The following is a 21,554-nucleotide window of genomic DNA, read 5'->3' on the forward strand; positions in this document are numbered from 1 at the left end:
GATATGCATCCGATGAAGTGAGCTGTAGCTCACGAAAGCTCATGCTCAAATAAATTGGTTAGTCGCTAAGGTGCCACAAGTACTCCTTTTCTTTTTGCGAATACAGACTAACAGGGCTGTTACTCTGAAATCTCCCTACAATGTGCATGGTAATCAAGGTGGGCCATTTCCAGCACAAATCCAGGCTTTCACACACACACACACACACACACACACACACACACACACACGAAAACACACACACACACAGAAACTCACTCTCCTGCTGGCAATAGCTCATCCAAACTGACCACTCTCCAAGTTTAAATCCAAGTTTAACCAGAACGTCTTGGGGGGGCGGGTTAGGAAAAAACAAGGGGAAATAGGCTACCTTGCATAATGACTTAGCCACTCCCAGTCTCTATTTAAGCCTAAATTAATAGTATCCAATTTGCAAATGAATTCCAATTCAGCAGTTTCTCGCTGGAGTCTGGATTTGAAGGTTTTTTTGTTGTAAGATAAACTTCTCAATTAGTCTCTTAGTACCTTTTAGCACTTATCAATAGCTTTGTACTTTCATTACTTGTGCTTTGCGTTTTATTAAGGAGTAAAAACAAACTTTATTAAGTTTCTTAAAACCACTGTGGACATAATTTTAATACAATTTTAGTGTCTTAATAAATTCAATTAAGCTGTTTTTTACTCTAAGTACAAAGACGCTGATTAATGCTAACAAGAGCTAAGAGGCTAACTGAGAAGTCATTAGCAGGTGATTAACATAGGACTACATACAGTGAAACTGCAGCTCAATGCACTTCCATGTATTCCAACGCCCAGCTATATGAAGTTTTGGATCTCCCCTGGCTATTCAATAAACAGGAATGTACCGTATTCTGAATAAAAAGCTTCTCCAACCATACTTGTAGCTGCTTCCATTGCTTCACAGTGACTTTACAGACATTTTAGGTTTCAAAGTGACACAGAGTGGAATTCTATTGTACAGACAGAGTGCCCATCACAATAACAGCTAGGAAGGTGGCTGAAAGGTGTCAGGTAATATGATAGGTTTCAGAGTAACAGCCGTGTTAGTCTGTATTCGCAAAAAGAAAAGGAGGACTTGTGGCACCTTAGAGACTAACCAATTTATTAGAGCATAAGCTTTCGTGAGCTACAGCTCACTTCTTCAGATGCATATCGTGGAAACTGCAGCAGGCTTTATATATACACAGAGAATATGAAACAATACCTCCTCCCACCCCACTGTCCTGCTGGTAATAGCTTATCTAAAGTGATTTCCAGCACAAATCCAGGTTTTCTCACCCTCCACCCCCCCACACAAATTCACTCTCCTGCTGGTGATAGCCCATCCAAAGTGATAACTCTTTACACAATGTGCATGACAATTAAGCTGGGCTATTTCCTGCATAAATCCAGGTTCTCACATCCCCCCCACCCCCCTACACACACAAACTCACTCTCCTGCTGGTAATAGCTCATCCAAACTGACCACTCTTCAAGTTAAAATCCAAGTTAAACCAGAACATCTGGGGGGGGGGGGGGGGTAGGAAAAAACAAGAGGAAACAGGCTACCTTGCATAATGACTTAGCCACTCCAAGTCTCTATTTAAGCCTAAATTAATAGTATTAATTAAATATTTATTTAATATTAATTAAAATACTAAATTAATAGTATTAATATGATGACCACTGTGAGAACTACACCTGCCTGCACCTGTCTCCTACAAAATGGATCAAATCAAGTTGCTCGGAAAGGTCTAAAATTTTTCAATGGAGAAATAATGCAATTTCCCCCATAACCTTAATGACAGGTTTCAGAGGAACAGCCGTGTTAGTCTGTATTCGCAAAAAGAAAAGGAGGACTTGTGGCACCTTAGAGACTAACCAATTTATTTGAGCATGAGCTTTCGTGAGCTACAGCTCACTTCATCAGATGTTTACCGTGGAAACTGCAGCAGACTTTATATACACACAGAAATCATGAAACAATACCTCCTCCCACCCCACTGTCCTGCTGGTAATAGCTTATCTAAAGTGATCAACAGGTGGGCCATTTCCAGCACAAATCCAGGTTTTCTCACCCTCCACCCCCCGACACAAATTCACTCTCCTGCTGGTGCTAGCCCATCCAAAGTGACAACTCTTTACATAATCAAGTCGGGCTATTTCCTGCATAGATCAAGGTTTTCTCACATCCCCCCCACCCCCATACACACACAAACTCACTCTCCTGCTGGTAATAGCTCATCTAAACTGACCATTCTCCAGGTTTAAATCCAAGTTAAACCAGAACATCTGGGGGGGGGGGGGGGTAGGAAAAAACAAGAGGAAACAGGCTACCTTGCATAATGACTTAGCCACTCCAAGTCTCTATTTAAGCCTAAATTAATAGTATTAATTAAATATTTATTTAATATTAATTAAAATACTAAATTAATAGTATTAATATGATGACCACTGTGAGAACTACACCTGCCTGCACCTGTCTCCTACAAAATGGATCAAATCAAGTTGCTCGGAAAGGTCTAAAATTTTTCAATGGAGAAATAATGCAATTTCCCCCATAACCTTAATGACAGGTTTCAGAGGAACAGCCGTGTTAGTCTGTATTCGCAAAAAGAAAAGGAGGACTTGTGGCACCTTAGAGACTAACCAATTTATTTGAGCATGAGCTTTCGTGAGCTACAGCTCACTTCATCAGATGTTTACCGTGGAAACTGCAGCAGACTTTATATACACACAGAAATCATGAAACAATACCTCCTCCCACCCCACTGTCCTGCTGGTAATAGCTTATCTAAAGTGATCAACAGGTGGGCCATTTCCAGCACAAATCCAGGTTTTCTCACCCTCCACCCCCCGACACAAATTCACTCTCCTGCTGGTGCTAGCCCATCCAAAGTGACAACTCTTTACATAATCAAGTCGGGCTATTTCCTGCATAGATCAAGGTTTTCTCACATCCCCCCCACCCCCATACACACACAAACTCACTCTCCTGCTGGTAATAGCTCATCTAAACTGACCATTCTCCAGGTTTAAATCCAAGTTAAACCAGAACATCTGGGGGGGGGGGGGGTAGGAAAAAACAAGAGGAAACAGGCTACCTTGCATAATGACTTAGCCACTCCCAGTCTCTATTTAAGCCTAAATTAATAGTATCCAATTTGCAAATGAATTCCAATTCAGCAGTTTCTCGCTGGAGTCTGGATTTGAAGTTTTTTTGTTTTAAGATAGCGACCTTCATGTCTGTGATTGCGTGACCAGAGAGATTGAAGTGTTCTCCGACTGGTTTATGAATGTTATAATTCTTGACATCTGATTTGTGTCCATTTATTCTTTTACGTAGAGACTGTCCAGTTTGACCAATGTACATGGCAGAGGGGCATTGCTGGCACATGATGGCATAGATCGCATTGGTGGATGTGCAGGTGAACGAGGCTCGTTCACCTGCACATCCACCAATGCGATCTATGCCATCATGTGCCAGCAATGCCCCTCTGCCATGTACATTGGTCAAACTGGACAGTCTCTACGTAAAAGAATAAATGGACACAAATCAGATGTCAAGAATTATAACATTCATAAACCAGTCGGAGAACACTTCAATCTCTCTGGTCACGCAATCACAGACATGAAGGTCGCTATCTTAAAACAAAAAAACTTCAAATCCAGACTCCAGCGAGAAACTGCTGAATTGGAATTCATTTGCAAATTGGATACTATTAATTTAGGCTTAAATAGAGACTGGGAGTGGCTAAGTCATTATGCAAGGTAGCCTGTTTCCTCTTGTTTTTTCCTACCCCCCCCCCCCCAGATGTTCTGGTTTAACTTGGATTTAAACCTGGAGAATGGTCAGTTTAGATGAGCTATTACCAGCAGGAGAGTGAGTTTGTGTGTGTATGGGGGTGGGGGGGATGTGAGAAAACCTTGATCTATGCAGGAAATAGCCCGACTTGATTATGTAAAGAGTTGTCACTTTGGATGGGCTAGCACCAGCAGGAGAGTGAATTTGTGTCGGGGGGTGGAGGGTGAGAAAACCTGGATTTGTGCTGGAAATGGCCCACCTGTTGATCACTTTAGATAAGCTATTACCAGCAGGACAGTGGGGTGGGAGGAGGTATTGTTTCATGATTTCTGTGTGTATATAAAGTCTGCTGCAGTTTCCACGGTAAACATCTGATGAAGTGAGCTGTAGCTCACGAAAGCTCATGCTCAAATAAATTGGTTAGTCTCTAAGGTGCCACAAGTCCTCCTTTTCTTTTTGCATAACCTTAATGTTACACTGACTTCTAGTAAATGTAAACATGGATAACCATAAAGGGACCGTGCTAAAGTTTTCAAAAGTACATACAGTCTCATCATTATTTCTGTTCTTATGTTATTATGCCTTTCCTCTTCCCTCACTGGGAAATGGCCCACCTTGATCATCACTACAAAAGGGTCCGTCCTGCTGGTAATAACTTACCTTAACTGATCACTCTTGTTACAGTGTGTATGGCAACACCCATTGCTTCATGTTCACTGTGTATATAAATCTCCCCACTGCATGCATCCAATGAAGTGAGCTGTAGCTCACGAAAGCTTATGCTCAAATAAATTGGTTAGTCTCTAAGGTGCCACAAGTACTCCTTTTCTTTTTGCAGATACAGACTAACACGCCTGCTACTCTGAAACCTGACAATTTAGTGTCAGTTTCTTCATTTGTCAAGTTATAAGGAATATGACTGTTAGTTAAATAGCCAATCCCTAAATTCAGCACACAGACAAAATATGCTTCTTAGTTTTAGAAGCATGTCACAGTCATCTCCTTAATTCAGCAAAGATTCCTTAAGCAATGCAAGTAAACAAACACATCTGTGATTATGGCCATGGGAACAGAGCAGGAAATAGGCTGTTATCTTCTCCAGACAGACTCTTATCAACACATCCATTAAAGCACAGTAAACTGCTACCAAGGATAAACTTACTGAATTTTAACTGCATTATTGATGTAGTGCTGAAGAAAAGCTTTAACCCATGCTGGTAAATATCAATGTAAATGTTACGTGAATAGGCATGTCACTAATTTATTATATTTTTCATGAAAATATTAATATTCCTAGCTCAATCCATTAACACTGCATGCACTCTTTACTACGGGCCAATCCTATATTGCATTGTATGCCTTTAACTCTCAATTAAATAGGAGCTGAAAGGGCTCAGCATTGTGCAAGAGATGCTCAGTATCTTTCAGGATGCAGCTCCTATTCAAAAGTGGAAAAACAAGGAGACAAACCAACCAATGATTAACTTTGTTTTTATAAACAGCAGAAATATCACACCACACATGGACCTTTTCCATCCCACCCCCCCTTCCCCTCTGCAGCAACCGTAATTTGTCCTGAGGATCTCAAACAAATGGCCTATTCAGTTTGCTTTTTGTCCTTTGTCACTATGCTGCTATTAAAGTGCAAATTAAGCATGCAGGATAAATTACAATTTGTCTAGAACCAGAGATATTGATGGCTGTTTAGTTCACAAAAGCTACTGTAATCGACTCACTACTAGGTGGTGGTTGTTGTTTAAATCATCATGCCTTTTGGGTCCATTACTTCATCAGTTAATTTGAACATACTTTTCCAACTAAGGCACATTTTGAATATTGTAATGTTTTTTCTGGATAAATTATTATCCTAATTATCTATCAGAGAGCTGCAGGCTGTCACATGATCTGCAGAAGACAAACATTTAATTTGATTTGATAGTTTACTAGAAAATCTAAAGAGACTTGTCACCTATACCTTCTAGTAGATTTAGGGTTTTGACCCTCAAGGATCAAAACACAGCAATTTCTTGGGTTTGTTTTTTTAAATGTTTTCCAGACAGCATGCCAATACTATAAAGAAGCGTGAGCAGTTGAACTATCCCCATAAAATGTGGTTATTGTCACAAAATTACCACATCTATATAACTCCTTCTAACCTAACCCTCTTTATATTCAGAGTCATATTTGATCATTCATTTACAAAAGAAAGTGATGACTGCTTTTTATTTTCAGTTAGTTATGAAAGAAACATTTGGATTCCACTCTGATTCATGTATCATTAACAGAACTGTTAATGAAATTCCAGATAAAGAGTCTTCATTAGTGATAATGACGCATGAACCAAAAAGAGCCCAGCCTGACCTTCAGACTCCAGGAGGAGTTTGCAAGGCTGTCGAGTGAGGAAAATAATCTTTTATTTTAAATTGAGCACATTTGATGTGGAAGTCATGAAACACAGGAAGCATCAATGTCATTTTTGCACATTGGTCAGAATATAAAACATTTTACTAGGTTTATTTCAGAAGCAGTAGGGGAAATGCATATACAGGTAGTATCTTTTTAGAACCATGCGGGCAGGGCTGCTCAGTGCATCTGTGCTTTGCTTAGGCAACTAGGACAACAGCACTGCACATGATTATAAAAATTGGCCATGGGCAGAGGTCATTAGTAAACCAAAAAAACAACAACAAAAACCCCACCCCACAGTCTAGCTTCTCAGTTGAATGCTCAATAATCAGCCTACAATCACTTGCATTAATACAAAGTAGAAACTAAAGTTTCACACAAACTCTTTATACTCAAACAACTGAACAAATGGCATAAATGAACGATGCTGCGCCATTCTATCTTTTGAGATTGAAATTTAAATATATCTACCACCAGAGACTGCCGATTTCATGTGACTGCAAATAAAGTAGTGAAATGCAATGTTTTTCAGCAGAGTAGTGAAAAGATGACAATGGGAGAATTTGTTTTTAGCTCATTCAATGAAAATTGCTTTCTAGGAGTAGCTACTGTGAATCTCCATTTTAGATGTGTTCAGGTTTCATAACCATTCTCTTTAGTAACTGCTGAAGTTCAAGCACCTCCAATTTCTAGTTTATGGAAAGATGACAGTGTGAACAAATCTGACTAGCCAACTGATGTGAATACACATGGATGAGTCAATGTCCATTCTTTTCCGTTTCACCTAGTGGCAGAGTATAAAAGCAACATAATTCACTGCTCAGCAGTTTCTCAACCAGCTCTTCTTGCATCAGATTTGAAGTAACAGAAGAGTGCCATCTCAACAAGTGCACACGGAGAAACCAGGCCGCTACCGTCTCACGGAGACTAAGGTATTCCATTCCTTTTATTGGAAGGATCACTACATTTTTCAGTTTCAATGTCAAGGATGGAAAGAGGTATATCTTTATCCTCATTAGCTGTTTTGTTTGTAAGTACAGATGCAAATGATCAAAATGTAATTCTTCAACTACCTTACTAGAATGAATTTCAAACACTAAGATCATTTACAGAAGCTCTTCAGAAGTAATATAGTTAAGATTTGTCCCAAAATTAATAACTCCCCCCTTTGTGTATAAGCTACATTGTGAAGGGAAATTGTTCCCTGATAAAACAGCAAAGAGGAACTATTTCCTTAATCTTTCCTAACTAACATATGCAAATACTCCACTGTAAATTCTGTCCATATCACAGGACTGTAAAAGCCTCAACCCCTGGGGGAAAAAAATGTACATCAGCTCCTGTAAGTGTTCTGTAATATTAAGAAATTCGCGTGTGTGAAAAAACACTTCAAAATTGCAAGTATATGCAAGAACATTTTTGAACTCTTACTTTACACCTTACTGTTCTCTGAAGGGAGGGAAGGGGAGAGAGAGAGAACACCAAATAATTTGAAAGAAAAAGCAGGCATTCAGAAAAACCCAGTGCAAAAGAAAGCTGGCTTTGTGCTTAGTTTAATAAGATAAATTAATTTTAAGGATCGGTGGCAGTAGTATAATATTCTAGGAATTTTCTAACTAAAACTTTTTTATTTTAAACAAAATGGACTCTTGATATAAAGAGCAAAAGCGTGTAATGGGAGTGTTCATCCAAAAGTGCTAATTGTGTATTAAAACTGTACACACGCTACAAGAAAGATTCCATAAATGTTTGTTCATAACTTTTTTGAATATGTTTACTTTAACTGTGTTCACAACAACTCTTGTATGAGTTTTACATGAATATTCTAGCAACTGAGTTTGCAAACAGGCTTACTTAAATGGATTTTCCCCAAACAGCATATATTTTAAGCAAATATTGAAGTAGCCATTGCAAGGATTCACACCAGATTCTAAAAGTTATGTCCAACTGACTACAACTAGATCAGTCTAGTTTCACTTGCCAGCCTGACTCACATGGAAACAAAGAGAACATGAAAAGATGAATACAGAATCAGGTTTTTTAAATGCTTTTAGTTTTATTATGTAAGTGGCTGTATTCTCAGTAAAAAAGGAAATAAAAACACTAATATGATTTTTATCACAAATTAGCACATTAAGCACACTCACAATTTTAAAATAATTGTGTTAAAATGATAAATAAAATGCAAAGCGTTTGTAAGTCCAAATGCTCAGCATGCTCATAATTGAAAAAGTCAGTCTAAGCTCAACCACACTCTGTTCATTTGATGTTTGGGAATGGAGGCACCTTAGAACTCACCAGTCTCAAAATACAAACAGGAACACCCAAAAACGAAAGCCATTAAAACAGAAGGAAGGAAGGAGAAACATAGTAAAATGATTTTAAATCCAGGAGAGTAGTTTTATAGTCACTGTGACAGTGAACAGAGAACTAGTGAAGTGACCGATGAATAGGACTAGCATACTCCTGCAGTCCTGCACCATGCTGAGTTTCCCTTCATCTTCTAATTACTTGATGCAAGTTGAGAGGACTTCTCACTTCATAAAAAATGTTATGCACCATGTATCTTAGGCCACAGGTTAAGTACCTGGCCACAGTATCATTCTCCACCTTTTGTAGCCTTGCCACATAGAGGAAAATATCAGAAAAAAAACACACACTGTAAAAAAAGCAAGTCTATTCCTGTCCCCTTTACACACACACAGCTCACAGCTGATGGCAAGACAACCACAGGGAATGCTACTTGATAAAATACTACTATAGTGACTTCAAATGACTGAAAGTAAAAATATGCAGAAGTGCTTTCTGAAGACCAGATTGTTTTAAGTGAATAACAGATCCACTTAACCAGACAATTTATTTTATATATCTTGAATATTTTAAAAAGTGTTTACCAACAATTGTACAATAGCTTTTAGACTAATGCAAAGAAAGAAAAAAAAAAACATTTAGCACCAGTTCTCATAAATAATTCAAAGGTTTCATTTACCATAACCATGTCTGCTATTTAGTGTCAGTAAATAATGTATCAGGCATATACTGTATGCTATTTTCTACAGCAACTACTAAAGAGTATCAGGAAGCCATCTGTGTTCATGGTTTTGTCAATCAGGACACTCTTGTGTGCATGCATAAAATGATTGCCAATGAAGACATCTACCTAGGTAATGGATGGAAATGACTTTTTTTAATGTGAAATTAAGTAAAAATTATATAAAGTGCAACACAGATGAGGATTCTGAATAGCATAAATATTCATAACTTGCAAACCGACAAAGCATACCTCCGAAACCATAGGAACCACTCTATGAAAAGAGTTGGGTCTTCCACATTCAATGTGCCACTGACAGGTGAATTTGCATAAGTGCAAATTAACATTTCAAAAGCCTTGTCTTTGCTAGCATTTTTCAAGAAATCGCTCACCATGGCAGTGCAACCAGTGCAGCTTCACTGATTGTAGCAACGGTGGAAGTGTGAACATAGCCCAGGCTCAGATGGTTTTACTACTAGTGTTTCATCTGAGCCCACCTACACTAGTGCTCCCACTATTATCGCCAAAAAATGCTACTGTAACAGTCAACAAGAAGTTGTTTTAATTTTTTTAAGCGAAGAGCTTGCTTAGTGTAGTTATAATTTACAGGTTTTCCAACAATACACTGTTCAAACTTACTGCAAATAAGTCTTCTGATGCAGAGGAATCCTCTGGTCTGACTCATCAGTAAGATCCCAGAACAGAAAATTCCTTCTATGTGTGAGAAAAAGGATTACTGTACTAACAAAAGCTAACCTTACAGTTATCAAAAATGCTTTTGATACCGTATCTAATCTGTTGGATTGATAATCAAAATAGCTTAAGCAGAGCCCTCTAGAAGTCCATTTAGTTTATCTTTATATATGAATTTTAGTGGTGAAAATACATTTTAATGCTATAAATGAGTGTGTACTTGCATAGCATCTGGTTAATATTATCATTTTCTGAAACAAATAAAATACGTAAAATTTTACATAAGAACGGCCATACTGGGTCAGACCAAAGGTCCATCTAGTCCGGTATCCTGTCTACCGACAATGACAGGTGCCCCAGAGGGAATGAACAGAACAGGTAATCAAATGATCCATCACCTGTTGCCCATTCCCAGGTTCTGGCAAACAAAGGCTAGGGACACAATCCCTGCCCATCCTGGCTAATAGCCATTGATGGACCTATCTAGTTCTTTTTTTAACCCTGTTATAGTCGGTCTTCACAACATCCTCTGGTAAGGAGTTCCAGAGGTTGACCACGCATTGTGTGAAAAAATACTTCCGTTTGTTTTAAACCTGCTGCCTATTGATTTCATTTGGTGACCCCTAGTTCGTGTGTTATGAGAAGGAATAAAGAACACTTCCTTATTTACTTTCTCCACATCAGTCATGATTTTATAGACACCTATCATATCCCTCCCCCCCCAAGTTGTCTATTTTCCAAGCTAAAAAGTCCCAGTCTTATTAATCTTTCCTCATATGGAAGCCGTTCCATACCCCTAACCATTTTTGTTGCCCTTTTCTGAACCTTTTGCAATTCAACGTATCTTTCTTGAGATGGGGCGACCACATTTGCATGTAGAATTCAGGATGTGGGCGTACCATGGGTTTATACAGAGACACTGTTATTACCTATCCCTTTCTTAAGGATTCCCAACATTCTTTTTTGACGGCTGCTGCATATGTTTTCAGAGAACAATCCACAAGGACTCCAAAATCTCTTTTTTGAGTGGTAAGAGTTAATTTAGACCTCACCATTTTATATCCATCATTGGGATTATGTTTTCCAGTGTGCCTTAGTTTGCATTTATCAACATTGAATTTCATCTGCCATTTTGTTGCCCAGTCACCCAGTTTTGTGAGATCCTTTTGTAGCTCTTCGCAGTCTGCTTGGGACTTAATTAACTATATCAAACCAAGAGCGTGGTTTCTTGTATAATCTCACTTTACATTACTTGATTTAAATGGTCTAATAGAAATTCACACAAATTATCAAAAAGCTGTCCTTGAGCACTCCAGAGAGAATTATGTTGACTATACCATGGAGTAGACTTAAGGATGCAATTGTACCAGATTCAATAGAATTTTTTTACATTATTTTTTACAATATACTTATTTTACTTTTTTTTAGATTCCTTCTCTATTCTTTATGGCTATGTAACACTAGACATGCCTGCATGTATTAGGCATAGATCTGTACACTTGCCTCCCAGTATTACACTACATTCTTGATTCAGAACAGGTTTGATTCTAACTACTTGTTAAACTAATTCAATTCTCAATCAAGCTACATTCTATGCTCACATGTTCCTTTTGTCAAGCCCTGTCACCTAAATGGCAACAACTGTATCATTTTCTCCAAGATCTCCTAGAAAATTATCTGTAGCCAGCTTGTGATTAACAGTTCATGAATAATGTGCAAGGTATTTTGGGAGCTGTAGTTCAATAAACACAATTTCATCTCAGGAGAGTTTAATATGAACACCTGTTTCCCTCCCAATATTTCCCTTCAGTAAATAATTGAGGATAGTTTAAAATTCCAATGGAAATTGACAGAAGCTTAATTTTTAAAAGCATATTTTCTTATACTTTTGGAGATCTGTTTCGATATTTCTAGCATCTGATTTAGGAGCTGTAAGAAAATGCCTAAACAAAACTAAAACAAAAAATTATGAAAAATGCATGGTTTTATACCACCTGTGAGATTTTTGAAGGCTCATGTGAGAACAATGTTTCCAGAGTATTTTAAAGCAATTCAGCCCTAGAACAGTAAAGGGCTGGTAAAACCAGGGCCAGAGGAGTGTAGCGTGACCCTGCTACTCATTAAAAGATAGAAGCAACAATGACCCAGACGGCAGCTCAGTAAGACCTTCCTAGCTTCTACCCCGGGATCCCCCCCACAAAAGAATGGATAGGAGAAGGCATCCCGCTGGCCATCCCTGAGTTTTGGATTCTACATATATTCAAAAAATACAAGTTGTGCTTCATATTGACCAAACCGGAGTTAAATTCACTCAGACCTGTGTGAAATGTTTCTTGGCCAGCACATTAATTCAGTATTAGTTAAAGTCAGCATTAGTTAAAAGTTAACCATCACACAGTATGCTGTATATACTATTCATAGGTAAGTCACATCACCCAGAGCCTGTATTTGTGGAGGTTCTACATGTAGAATGGCTGCAGCATCAGGCTCAGTGTGTATGAAAAAATTTAACCTACCTATGAAGGTATCATTGAGAGTATATTCATGCTACAGTGATATACTTATAGAAAACCACTGTTCTACGCCCTGGCAAACCCATTTTACAGTAGAAGACAGCTACAGCAGAATATACTTGCTACAGATCATCCAAGTGTTTAATCCAAGGTATTACAATGCTGTACATTTGTAAGAGACTACAAACAACATAAGATGCTCCTTAAGGACTTCTACGGTGCTTACTGTCTCCAGGAAACATTGGGATATAGAGGTGGGCTTTGCACTGTGCCCTTTTAGTCAATAAACTAAGGCACTGATCCTGCAATCACATATGCATATGCTTCACTTTGGTGCCATGAAGAGTATCACACAAACTTCACTTCAACATGTGCAAATGTTTGCATAAAAGCTCTACCACATTAAAAGAAGAAGCAAATTCCCAAATCATTGGCCCCCTCCTCTACTGAGAGCACCCTACACCAGATCAATGACATTTAAATCCAAAACAGATGCAGATACAATTGTTAAATGAAGCAATAATAATGACAGAGTGAAGAAAGTCCAGGAATCGTCACTTAGAAGTCATGAGTCAAATGAAATCTTATATCAGAGGATATTTAATAATAAGACCCATTCTGTCACCAGGAAGAAAGCTCTAATTCAACTAAAGCTAGCAAAATCTTTAGATCTCCATGAAAATATTTAAAAATTTGCAAATAATATCTTTTAGCAATGGAGTAAACTCAGGACAAAATTAAACATTTTGCTATAGACCATCTTGTTGGGAATCTTATCCGCATTAAAATGTATGCGAAGAGAGATGCACTCTCCCATCATGAAAAGAGTATTCTTGAGCACAAGCAGAACAGCATAATTATAAGTGCTCTAAAAACAGAATCCACATTACAGAGCCAAAGCATAGAGGTAATTTTATAGGGAAATTTAGGGAAAGAGTCTGGCTGTCATTTTCAGTGCATGTAATCACAGAAGAATCTGCGATACAGCTAAGAACAAAACATCCTCTTGAGGTTTTTGGTCCTGTATCTCAGCCACACAAAAATCCCTATTAGTTGCAGGCTGCTTCTAAAACCTCACTTGCTTAGTTTCTCTTTGGCTATCAACACTGGCTGGGAATTTACCATGTGAAGCTCAGACACTAAAGAGTGATGATACAGAAAATATATTTCATCTAGCTGTATTATCAGTGAAGCCCACATAACAACACAACAAATAACCTGCAAATTGCTTCAATTAAAATATATTACTGATTAACTTTTAAAATGCTTTGATAAGCAAAAATAAACTGGAATCCATATCTAAAGCTCCAGACCCTCGTTCTAAACCAAAATGGATCATATTTGCACAGGAAAAAACCCTATCAGCTTGTCAAAACCAGGAAAAAAACCTAATTCCATTACTTTGTGGAGAAAAGGAACTATACATGGATTTCTAACACCAACGTATATTAACAGACTAAGACTATGTTTACACGGGCAAGTTTTTGCACCAAAAGTTATACCACTTTTATTAAAGTGCTTTCGTTAAAACCGCTGTTGCAGTCCATGCTCGCTCCTTGTGGCACTGGAGCACACACACTAGCAGCTCTTGCAATGACAGAGCAGTGCATTGTGGTAGCTATCCCACTATGCAACTGGCCACAGGGTGCTTTGGGAAGGGTTTGCAATGCCTCATGGGGCAGGTACAGCATCACATGATGCAGGTTTCTCAGTCCCATAGTTCCATGGGCATCCTAGATTGCCAGCAGCTTTTCAACTCAAGTGTGTGGGGGAAAGTGTGTGACAGGGACCATGTGTATGGTGGGTGTGGAGGGAGGGAAGACAGACAGTGTGTGTCGGGGGAGAGTGTGTCAGCATGCTGTCCAGTCCTGCGGCAGGGGGAGGGGGAGACCCTGACCTCAGCCCCCACCTCCCTCCCTGGCTCTGAACAGCACAGTCCCTCTTGCGGTCACACACACATATCCACCCCTGCCTGCCTGCTCTGTTTGTACTGGGAGAGACAGCAGTAGCATTCCACGTTAATCATTTTCTTTGTGTCCCCAGAGCAGAGCAGCACAGCAAGTGTTAAATAAACTTCTCCACAGAAACTTCATACTGTAGAGACAGATAATATGGAAGTAATCCAGAGTTATCAACAAATAGCAAAATAGTGACCATTTACTGTTGCGTCTGAGCAAGCCATGAAGGTTAGAGGGGACTCCACTAACAGACATTCCATCCCTGCGGTCTTCTGCCAGTAAAACCCAAGGCAGCAAACACCCTATTATTAACTATCATCTCTCAGATGGCCTGGTGTCTGATGATTACTCAACAGCTTTAGGCTAACTTTGTGACACTCCCTCCAGCCCCCAGAATCCTCAGATGGCTCAGCAACTGGTCAGCTTCCCAATGCAGATTAAAGCACCCTGACTGTGTCGAGTCTTTGTTATGCAAGGATTTGGGGTACAGCTGCAAAGAAAGCCATACAACTCTGCAGAGGAGTAGAACAGGCAAAATGGCAAATGCAAGCTTTAAAAGAGGGAGTCAAGAAACTGTACATGTGGTTTACCATACAACAAAATATGAAGGATGGGCCTGGCAGAAAAACCTAAGTCAGACAGTAAGAAAAGGTGCCAAAAACTCTCAAGAAACAGACAGCCCAGATGGCAGTATACCTGGCCCTATAAGGTTCATGCAACACTGACATCCATCCCATACAAATAGTCACTTCTGTTACATATTTCAGAGCTGGTCAAAACAATGGAGAAATATATAGGAATGGAGGAAAGTTCCTGCACATATTCAAACAAGGACTAAATAAATTTTCAAAACAGAGCAGGTGAGTTGAAATCCTCTTTCCTTCAAACACCTGAGTGCATAAAGAACTATACAGGACTTAGACAGTATTACAATCTTCAGAGCAATTTAAAAAAGCTTCAGAAGATTTGGAACCATCAGGTTACGTGGCAGCTAACTTATGCACAGTAACAGATTCTGCATTAACCCACCTGTTGCCTGTTTGTCTCATTCACTTGTGGCATTCTGCCTCAATCTGGGCCCTGATCCTGAAATGATCTCTGCATGGGTAGACTCCTGCACTTGGTTGGAGATCATTGCAAGAATAGGGCCTTGGACTGCAAAGCTCCTACAACAAGAAAAACTTCCTCATATTATATGGGGACCATGTATCCCTACATTACATTTTATTCATTTATGAAGTGCTTTTTTTTCTTTTAAATTTTAAATTGAATTCTCTCTCTTATAATTTCAGGAGGAAACTTTGATCCTGCGGGAAAAAGCAACTCTGAAGCAGAAACACCACTGAATCCAGTTTTTAATCATACAATAGAAAGAAAAGCAGAGAACCAGTTTATAAATTTTTTTCCTGCTCTGCACACCTTAATTTTGGTGTTAAATAATTGTATATTTTCACAATGACAAGGAGTTAACAGTAACTATAGATCCAAATACAGCCAAATGTACATTCAAAAAGAGAAAGGGACCCATTATTTTAAAAACCAGGGATACAACTACAGTAATAAGGCAATATGAAGAGAAATTACTTGAAAAGTTATCTTAAAATTCTGTGAAATGATAAATTTCTGTGTCCTATAACATACAATATATATGGACAAAAACGCACAGCTTCAGTTATTAAATTTATCATCATTACTCTTCAACTAATTCATTTGGTTGCCTTTGAGCCTCGATATATACACCACACATTCCCTTCAGTGTAGTTCACAGCTGCCTAGCTTCCCTCAGAAGCAGCACACATCTCAAATGAACACAAAGCCACAAACAAAATCTTTAACATATCTATGGGCTTCCTTCTCCCGAGCCAGCTCCTCCAGCAGCAGCATGGCTAACTCCCTTATTTCCTCCCTGCACAGAACTCCCAGTTAATTCCCCTGGCTGTCTTCACCTGCTTTAAAACAATTTTTCAACATCTGTTCAAAAATTCTCTCCAAATCCTCCACAAGTAATTTGAATACTTTACTTTAAATAGCTGCTGCTAAAAAGTGGGTGAATATATTCAAGCTTAATGGTCCAAATTTACAGAGGGGTATAAAAGCAGTGCTTTGTAAATATGAACTCAGGTCTTCCCTTCAAAGAAACCATGTTACACAAAAATATACACACACACCCCTGCCCCCCCTTTGGAACAGTTTTGAGACTTGCATTTCCAACCTGTCTTAAAAGCTGTCACCTTTCTTCCCCTAGCCCTAATGCCTCTTATCATTACATGCCAAGTTACGTTTTAGAACCCGATCTGCAGAGTATTGATAATAGTCACTAAGGCTATGTCTACACTGCAATTAGACACCCAGGGCTGGCCCATGCCAGCTGACTCAGGCTCACAGGGCTCTGGCTAAAGGGCCATTTAATTGAGGTAGGAAAAAGAACCAAGTTGAAATCATGTGGTTGCTTTGTCTGGTAATGCAAACATGAAGGTTACAAAAATTAAGTATTAAATTCACAAAGCATTTGCAAGTTTGGACTGTTAGTTTCAAAGCTCTTCTGCACAAGAACAGCGTCTTATTTGTCTCTTAGCCGCCATGCATTTTTATGAGGCTTTATGCATACAAATGCATGTTCCCACAAATTTTGCAGCAAGAATTAGAGTGACCCACTAAAAACCTGAGCCAGTATATTGAGACATCAGATTAGAGCAACCTAGTGCATTTCTTGCTCCTGAACATCTGTGCAAAGAGAGGGGCAGACGAGATAACCCCTTGTTCAACTTGGGACCAGAGAGTGCTTTTTTTTTTTAACCAAAAAAGTACTAAATTAAAATTATTTAGTATTTTTCTGGCTTTTTTAATTGTAAAAAGGATAATATCTAAATTAGGAGGCTGGCCTTAGCTGTATTAATGTGACATGTTACAACTTACTGTAGAGATAGAAGTTAAAAACAGTTGAGTATGCACAGTCCTCTTGAAAGATACCATGAGCAAGAAAAATTGTTAAGGCTTAGCTTCATTTTATAAAAAAAGAGTGCATAAAATCATCAGAAGTAATATCTGCAATATATTTTCACTCATTTGCAAAAACTGCTGAAAAAAGTCCATTTATGATGAAGTCAGTAAAATACCTTATTCATGTGGTATGACATTGGCATTTAACAACTCTGAAGACTGACACTGAAGAAGTCTAACTGTATTAAATGAGATTGTTTGATTGAGCTTATTCTGAAATCTAATTTTATCTTTGTTCCACACAATGTGGAGGGAGAGAAGGGTTATAAATATTGTCAACATTATAAGTTTAAAAGAAAATATAACAAAGGCACAGAGCACAGAGCAGTAAATGAAATTATACATCACATGCTGAGACCTAGTTGATATTTTGCACTAAATGAGAACTTCCTGCATTCTTTCCGGCTGTTTTAGGAGAAGGCAGTACTTAATTCAGGCTTTGGGAATTATTGCATGTCTTTATTAAGTTTGTGAATTCAAGAGCTACAAAGATTCAAGATTTTAATTCCTATGCAGTGGTAGTGTTACAGTAACAAGTTGGATAACTAGAGCTTTAGACCGTTAATTACTAGACATGCTAGAAAAAGAACAACTGTAGAAAATGAAACTTAGGAAAGAAAAACTTGTGAAATATATAGATCAGATACCTTATAGTTTGGAACATTTAACTTTTCCCAATCAGGTTGTTTATGAGTTTGATGTATCTGAGTTTTATGAAGTGTTGTTGGACAGTGAATTAGGTTTAGTACGTGCTATGCCCTGAAATCACTGGAGTCACCAGAGGAGAGCAGTGCTGCCAGCTCTCATAGTTTTACTGCAAGTCTTGAAATATTTGAAGTTTTTCCTTAAAGGCCCAGACCTGGGAGTCATCTTGTTATATGAGAATTTCAGCTTTCATTTCAAAATACATACATATCTAAATTTCTAGCCTTCGTCGTTACAGAGTAAACTTTGAAAAACGTTAACCCTACTGACTGCAACCAGATAGCAAACAGAGAATCCCAAAATTAATTAGGTTTAAATCTCAGGATTTTTCATCCAACATCATGATATTGGAGGGCCTGACTCATTTTTAAATGCTTGGGGCTGGTAATACTGGGAAACAGATGAGTAGCCATTCTCCCTAGTTGTTTGTGGGCTTGGTGACCCGACATATACCTGGATAAGAATCACTGCACTTAGGTACCAGTGCTGAAGTTGGGTTATTTTAAATTTATTTTATTTTTAAAGCAGGAATAGAGGCAATTGAGGCTGGAACAGATGCTGTGGTCTAGTCTCAGTCAGAGCACCTGCAATTATATAATTTTAGCAATTAATTTTGACTGGGGTTTGCTCAGCAGTAGCTGAATGTTCTGTGGATGATTGGTTGGAAAGTGGCCTATTGTGATTGGTTTCTTTTCTGCAGACTAACATTCAGATGGTAACATTTGCTTACTGCAGCAAAAGAAAGGAAAATAACTCCTGAAGACTTAAGTGATCATTTGTAAAGCACCAGCAAAAGCACTGAGCAGGGGATAAATAAAAGATATCTGACTATAGTTCACTGTTCTTCGGGGTAAAATTAAACCTTGGCGTTTCAGATCCAGAACAGAGTCCTCTCTCTGCAACAACAGAGAAAAGCTCAAGGGTGTTGGGATCCAGACTTTTGATTTAGGCTTCTCCTGAATCAAATAAATACTTACACTATTATAATAAAAAGAAATCTGAGATGGATAAGATTAACAGAAGAGAACTTAATTTCCCCATATTTTTAACTGTTTAGATTTGGTTTGTGTGGGTCACAGGTGGCACTGGGAAAACACAAATTAATGAATTATTTTGGAGGTTGAATTTATGGTCACATGAGAACCTCAAGTAAATCTTATTTCAAGTGGGTACAAGAACTAACACGTTTTGTACAGACCTATTTCCGAACTGATAGCCTGCTTCCTTTTCACAAACAATAAGGATCCCATGATGTATGCCATGCTGTTGCAGCCATGGCACTTTCTGTGAGAGATGGAGTTGCTCTGGTGTCCTCTCTCTTTAGAGTTCTCTTTCTCATTGTGAGGGGTTGGATCACAGAAACCCCTCTGGGGCTGCCAACTGATGTGCCAAGGCTACTTCTGCCCCTGCCTTCCTTGCCAACTTGGGACTCCAGAACCCTGCCTGGCTGTGCCAGACATGCGTGCCAGCCACAAACACTGACCCAGGTCTGAACCACATCCCACAAACTGCAAGCTTAATTAAAAGCAGCTTAAGAAGTGTTCCTGTCTTTAACACTCAGATGCCCAACTCCCAATGGGGTTTAAACCCCAAATAAATCCGTTTTACCCAGGGTAAACTCATAAATTGTTCGCCCTCTATAACACTGATAGAGAGATATGCACAGCTGTTTGCCCCCCCCCCCCCCGGTATTAATACATACTCTGGGTTAATTAATAAGTAAAAAGTGATTTTATTAAATTCAGAAAGTAGGATTTAAGTGGTTCCAAGTAGTAACAGACAGAACAAAGTGAATTAGCAAGTAAAATAAAACAAAACACGCAAGTCTAAGCCTAATACAGTAATAAAACTGAATACGGATAAAATCTCACCCTCAGGGGTGTTTCAGTAAGTTTTTCACAGACTGGAAGCCTTCCCCGTCTGGGCACAGCCCTTTCTCCTAGTACAGCCCTTGTTCCAGCTCAGGTGGTAGCTAAGGGATTTCTCATGACCGCCGCCTCCTTTGTTCTGTTCCACCCCCTTATATGGCTTTGGCACAAAGCCAGGATCTCTCATCTCTCTGGGTCCTCACCCCACCCCCTCTAAATGGAAAAGCACCAGGTTTAAGATGGATTTTAGTACTAGGTGACATGGTCACATTTCCTGTGAGACTCCCAGCCTGACTCACAGGAAGACCTGCCTGCAAACAGAGCCATCCACAGTCAGTTGTCCTGGCTGATGAGAGCCATCAAGATTCCAAACCACCATTAATGACCCATGCTTTGCATAATTACAGTAGGCTCTCAGAGCTATATTTCATATTTCTAGTTTCAGACACAAGAGTGATACATTCATACAAACAGGATGATCAGACTCAGCAGATTATAAGCTTTGTAATGATACCTTATAGGAGACCCTTTGCATGAAGCATATTCCAGTTCCATTATATTCATACTCATTAGCATATTTTCACAAAATTATATAGAGTGCAATGTCACACTCATTCCGAATGTACTGCATATTGTGCAGCTAACTAGAAAAGACTACAGCAGCACCAGAGGTGGGAGGAGAACTGGCTACTATGTAAGGAGGAGACTTGCTGCTGACCACCTCAAAACAGCAGGCAGTTCTCCACCTCCCCCACCAAGTCCCCTGTGCTTCGAGGCCAAGAACGGGTATGCAGTACTGGCAACAAGAGAAGAAGAGTAGAACCCATTGTTGGGGAAGAGGAGCTATCTGCTTTTTGTAACCTAAGATTTTGCCTAGAGGGATTCTCTATGTTTTGAATGTGATTACCCTGTAAAGTATTTACCATCCTGATTTTACAGAGGTGATTCTTTTACCTTTTCTTTAATTAAAATTCTTCTTTTAAGAACGTGATTGATTTTTCATTGTTCTTAAGATCCAAGGGTTTGGGTGTGTGTTCACCTGTACAAATTGGTGAGGATTATTATCAAGCCTTCCCCAGGAAAGGGGGTGTAGGGCTTGGGGGGATATTTTGGGGGAAGACGTCTCCAAATGGGCTTTTTCCCTGTTCTTTGTTTAAAAATGCTTGGTGGTAGCAGCATACTGTTCAAGGACAAGGCAAAGTTTGTACCTTGGGAAGTTTTTAACCTAAGCTGGTAAGAATAAGCTTAGGGGGTCTTTCATACAGGTCCCCACATCTGTACCCTAGAGTTCAGAGTGGGGAAGGAACCGTGACAGCAACCAATACAGCAAAACACAAAATGTCCAGCAGATTTTTGGCATGTGTGGAGGACTACTTCTGGTTTCAAAAAGTGAAGGATGTTCCCAGGGTGCCTCCACTTTAGATTTGATTCTGAGTAACAGAATTAGTTGCAAATTTGAAGGTGGAAAATAACATGGTTGAAAGTAATCATGAGCTGAAGGCATCATGATTTTAAGGAAAGGAGTGAGAGCAGCAGAATAAGGACAATGGACTCTAAAAAAACAGACTTTAGTAA

General features: G+C 39.0%; 1 protein-coding gene and 1 long non-coding RNA gene across 8 annotated transcripts in view; one reads left to right on the forward strand and one right to left on the reverse strand.

The window, feature by feature from the left end:
• CACNA2D3 (calcium voltage-gated channel auxiliary subunit alpha2delta 3) overlaps window positions 1-21,554 on the reverse strand; it is a 735,544-nt gene that overhangs the window by 652,198 nt on the left and 61,792 nt on the right. The gene's annotated exons all lie outside the window — the stretch shown is intronic.
• On the forward strand, window positions 6,277-20,965 carry LOC140914214 (uncharacterized). The gene is made up of 4 exons (XR_012159821.1): window positions 6,277-6,291; window positions 7,000-7,143; window positions 15,174-15,266; window positions 15,699-20,965. It is a non-coding gene; the product is annotated as an uncharacterized lncRNA (long non-coding RNA).

Source organism: Lepidochelys kempii, chromosome 7, assembly GCF_965140265.1.
Source record: "Lepidochelys kempii isolate rLepKem1 chromosome 7, rLepKem1.hap2, whole genome shotgun sequence".
Taxonomy (NCBI): domain Eukaryota; kingdom Metazoa; phylum Chordata; order Testudines; family Cheloniidae; genus Lepidochelys; species Lepidochelys kempii.